At 47.4% G+C, this 5,293-nt stretch overlaps 1 pseudogene; it reads left to right on the top strand.

Annotated features, from left to right (window-relative positions):
* Positions 1–4,198: 4,198 nt before the first annotated feature.
* On the top strand, positions 4,199–4,651 carry LOC150009873 (large ribosomal subunit protein eL29 pseudogene; annotated as a pseudogene).
* Positions 4,652–5,293: the final 642 nt, after the last annotated feature.

Below are 5,293 nucleotides of genomic sequence, written 5' to 3'. Positions count from 1 at the left end.
CGGGGCGGGCCCGCGGCCTCCAATGGGCGAGCCGCGTCCGGGGCTTGGCAACGCAGTGAACCAATCGCGAGCTTCTGACGCACAAGGGCCAGGAGGAGGAGATGTTATTAACCAATCCGAGAATGAATGATACAATGTGCTCTGGCTGAGATGCAGGCTGGCCCTATGATTGATTGGCGGAGTGTGCTCCTATCGCTGAGGCCATTGTTCCTAGGCGTCCCGGGACTGAGGGGAGGCGCCCAGCGGCCAGTGTGTCCCAGAGGCTGCGTCGTCGACCTTTTAGTGCCTCCTAGCTAAGGAAGGTGGCCAGCGGGAATTACAGACGACCGGCCTTTCGGTACCCGCGGAGCAGGTGTTCTCGCTGCCAGACGCGGCAGCGCGCACGTTCCTGACCCGGGCTGGCAGCCAAGGCCCCGGGTCTGCGCTCGGTACGCTGGCCGTCGGGCTGGGACGTGCAGCTCCGGAAATCGCGCAGGCGACCTTGACCATCGGCCGTCAGTTAGCTCCTGAGGGAAATGTGGGTGGGCCGCCCGCCTTGGCCTCGGCTAGAGGACATCTTACTGAAAGTCAGGGAGAGACCAGGAATTCCATTCTGCCGCTCTTTACAGTTTGAGATGGTTGCTCCCCCTTCCTTACAGAGAAGGCTAGTCCTCAGGGACCTTCAGGACCTCCGTGCGACCTAACCTCTCCACCTTTCCTTCCACGCACGCGCGTCCTCCGCCAGATCTTGCTGTCCTCGGCTGGCTGGTGCCCAGACTGCCTCTTTCAGTCAGAATGCTCCTTCCTCCCCTGATATTCCTACCTCCCAGCCTCTCGCCTCCCACCTCCCCACCCTCCATCTGCTGACCCTCAAGACTCAGAATAAATGCCTCCGCCATAAAGTGTTCCGTTCACCCTCACTCCGGTCAAGGTCTGTCTCTTTCCTTTGCTTCTGTACCTTGTTAGTAATATTACCATTTTAGAAAATGCCCTAATTAAGTACCTATGGCCTAGTTTGCATTCTGGCTCTGCCATTTACTAACTTGGGCAGGTTTAGGCAAATGACTTGACCTCTGTTCCCGCTCTGTAAAGTAGATAATAGTCTTTTCCTCGGGGTTGTTGTGGGGATTATGTGAGTTAATACATATAAAGTGTTTTGTTGCATCTAGTTAAGCGCTCCCTAAATGTTAGCGCTTGTTAGCGTTGCTCATCTGCCACACCCCTTGTAGATGGTAAGCTTCTTTTGGCTAGAGATCTTACCCTGCGTAAGTCTTCCTCAGTTTCCTGCACTTAGTGAGTACTCAGTAAATGGTGGAAGGAGGAGCCAATTCTGGTGTGTCAGGAGAAAACAATAACTCAGCCTCTCTTTGTTGAGTAATAGAACAAATCTCCAAATGAGTTTTCCATTCAAAGTAACGAACACAAGCCAAAAGAACTTTGTGCAACACCTGCCAACCTTTGACTCCCTGCTTCTTTTCAGAAATGTTGCCTCTGGTTTTAAAGGTAACCGCCCACAGTGTTTCATGAACAACCCTTTCCTCTGAGATTGCAAGTTTAAAGGTGAAATGACAATGAACTTTCGGTGCTTCCAAAAGCACAGGCAGAGGGCAACTGCTGAGAGGGGTGTTCTACAGCCCAGCCTCCCCAGAGTTTGATTTAGAGGTATGATCTTCACAGCATTGACCCACAATATCATGGTCACTCCTTACGTCATTCCCTTGGGGAGAAACAACCCTAGGTTAGCTAAACATGGTCAACTTAGCTAAGTCCAAATAAATATTTATTAACAACCTAAGCAGCTCCATAACCAAGTCAGGGCTGATAGGGACAGAAAGTGCCATATGCATGCAGTTTTCCTCATGTCTCCATGATACCTGTTCTGAACGTTAGGGAGGGGCAAACAGTTACTGGAGGGTGGGGGGAGGCAATGTATGTGGGATCCAAGTCTGAAACTTCTTTCCTTGGGAATATGAAGTTCTTGGAGATTACATTTTTTAAAATATTTTATTTATTTTTAGAGAGGGGAAGGGAGGGAGAAAGAGGGAGAGAAACATCAGTGTGTGGTTGCATCTCATGCACCCCCAACTGGGGACCCAGCCTGGAACCCAGGCATGTACCGTGACTGGGAATCAAACCGGTGACCCTTTGGTTCACAGGCCAGCACTCAATCCACTGAGCCACATCAGGCGGGGCAGAGATTACATTTTTTACCTTTCTCAATACACCTTTCTTTTTCTTTTTTCTTTTTAATTGAGCTATTGGAGTACAGGTTTCAAGGTACAATTCAACAAAACATCATCTGTACACTACATCATGTGCCCACCACCCCAAGCAAAGTCTTCTTCCATCCCCATTTTCACCCCCCTTGCCTACCTCCAACTATCGCTCACCCCGCTTTCCCTCTGCTATCACCACATTGTTATCTATATACGTGTGTGTATTTTTGCTTAATCCTTTCACCTTCTTTCATGCAGTCCCCCAATCCCTCTCCCCTCTGACAGCTATCAGTCTATTCCATGTGCCCATGCCTGTGTTTCTATTTTGTTCATCAGTTTTTGTTCATTAGATTCTACATATAAGTGAGATCATATGGTGTTTGTCTTTCTCTGACTGGCTTATTTCACTTAACATAATAATCTCCAAGGCCATCCATGCTAACAGCCAAATAGTTTGCCATTGTGTAAATGTACCACAGATTTTTTATCCACTCATCTACTGATGGGCACTTGGTCTGTTTTCTTGGAGATTACTTTAAGTTCGGTGCTATTCCATCTTGAGCCCTGTAGGTTATGTCTCAAAGTAAAATGTCAATCTTGAAATAAACAAAATGCTTCCCAGGCCATTGCTAATTTTAACACTTTGGCATAGAATTGATGCAATCGTGCCTCCCTGCTGAATGGATAGTTCAAGCAAAAGACTCTTGAGAGGCCAGTACTGCCCAGACAAGTAGGCAGCCAGGTGAAGTGAGTGTCCAGGGAAAGGGCAATAAGAGTCAAAAGAAAGATAGGCTGGTATTCTCCTTGCCTTCTGACTTTACTGTTACCATCTGTTCAAGCATTTAAGAGTTCTCTGTACTGTCACCCTTCAGCCTTTTCTTTTTTCTCCTTCCTTCAAAAGAATTGTAAGGGAGGAACTGGGAACAGCTTCATCTGGAATAAATCTCTTTAGAATATATCTCTTGGAAATTTGAAGCCTTCAGGGCTGAGCAGCTCTGCCCCATAGCATAAGAAGCAGGCCAGGCCTGGGCAGCAGTAGGCACTACATGGACCTCTAAGCAAACCCACACCTGCTTATTGTATTCAGTCTCTTTTTAAAATATTTTATTTCCAAGGTTTTATTATTATTTTTTAATATATTTTCTACTGTTAGCTTTTTTTTTTTTTTTGAAAGATTTTATTTATTTATTTTCAGAGTGAGGGGAAGGGAGGGAGAAAGAAAGGGAAACATCAATGTATGGTTGCCTCTCACGCGCCTTAAACTGGGGACCTGGCATGCAACCCAGGCATGTGCCCTGACTGGGAATCAAACCAGCAACACTTGGCTTGCAGGCCAACGCTCAATCCACTGAGCCACAGCAGCCAGGACCGGTTTTATTATTTTTAGAGGGAGGGGAAGGGAAGGAGAAAGAGAGGGAGAGAAACATCAATGTGTGAGAGATATGTAGATTGGTTGCCTCATGCCCCCAACTGGGAACCCACCTGCAACCCAGGCATGTGCCCTGACTAGGAATTGAACCGCTGACCCTTCGGTTCATGGGCTGGCACTCAATCTACTGAGCCACACCAGCCAGGACTGTATTCATTCTTGAACCTGATACCCAGAAGGTCTAAATTTAGGAACAAGTCAGGGGAGGAAGTAGTTTTTCACACTTTGCATTCAATTGCAAAGTGGTTTGAAATGGTTATATTTGGGTGTATGCTGTCACTAGATGTAGGATGTTATTTAGCAGCTGAGCTGTGTGCTGTACAAATGTTTCTTTAAGGACCACCCTGGCTGCTGTGACTCAATGGATTGAGTGCTGGCCTGAAAACCAAAGGATTGCCAGTTCAATTCCCAGTCAGGGCACATGTCTGGGTTGCAAGCCAGGTCCCCAGTTGGGGATGTGCAAGAGGCAACCACACATTGATGTTTCTCTGCCTCTCTTTCTCCCTCCCTTCCCCCCTCTCTAAAAATAAATAAAATCCCAGGTGTTTCAGGAGCTGCAGGCTTTGGTGCAGATATGGCCAAGTCCAAGAACCACACCATGCACAACTAGTCCTGAAATAGCACAGAAACGGCATCATGAAATCCCAATCACAAAGATACAAATCTCTTAAGTGGATAGATCCCAGGTTCCTGAGGAACTTGTGCTTCAACAAGAAACACAAGAAGGACCTGAAGAAGATGCAGGCCAACAATGCAAAGGCCACGAAGGCACATGCTAAGGCTATCGAGGTCCTTGCCAAAACCAAAGAGGTCAAACCCAAGATTCCAAAGGGTGACAGCCGCAAGCTCAATCTACTTGCCTACATCACTCACCCCAAGCTTGGAAAAGGTGCTTGTGTCTGACGCCAGGGGTCTCAGGCAGTGCAGACCAAAATCCAAGGCCAAGGCTCAAACCAAGACCCAGGCTATGGCTGCAGCTTGGGCTCTGGTTCTAGCTGAGGCTCCACATGGTGCGCAGGCCCCTTGAAGGCTCCAGAGTAGAGGCTTCTGTCTGCTGATGTGAGGATGGAACAACTGGTGTGACCCCTAGGCTGCTGTCTGTGTGGACCTGATGTCCTCCTGTGCTATCTGTACAAATAAACCTGAGACAGGATCTGCAAGGAAGGAAGGAAGGAAGGAAGGAAGGAAGGAAGGGAGGAAGGGTGGGTGGGAGGGAGGGAGGGAGGGAAAGAAAGAAAAAGAAAGAAAGAAAGAAAGAAAGAAAGAAAGAAAGAAAGAAAGAAAGAAAGGGAAAAAAAGAAAAGAAAAGAAAAAAGCTGTAAGAAGAGAGCTGTTCTAAAATCACTCTGTGGCTAAGCAATGAGTGATGAGATAAGCACAGGTGCCAATTCTCTCACTGAACTCACTGAACTGAGTGACTCTTGCTGAGGAAAGAGATTGCTTATCAACCCAATTAACTGGCTTGTTTCTTGGGTGTATTTTGTGTTTCCTGGTGTGTTTTAGTGGAACTATCTTCTCATGCTTCTCTTCCACTACTTCTCTCCCTCACCTAAGTATGACTCCTTGCCCCACCTGCACACGTGGGTTGAACCACGTGAGGATCTCTTGCTACTTCCTATCTCATAGAAGGGCATGTCCAATAAAGCTTGGAGTTAATGGGGACTAACAT

The sequence above is a fragment of the Furipterus horrens genome, unplaced genomic scaffold (genome assembly GCF_987537825.1).
Source record: "Furipterus horrens unplaced genomic scaffold, mFurHor1.1.pri manual_scaffold_5, whole genome shotgun sequence".
In the NCBI taxonomy this organism is placed as follows: Eukaryota; Metazoa; Chordata; class Mammalia; order Chiroptera; family Furipteridae; genus Furipterus; species Furipterus horrens.
This window is presented reverse-complemented; position numbering and strand designations above follow the sequence as displayed.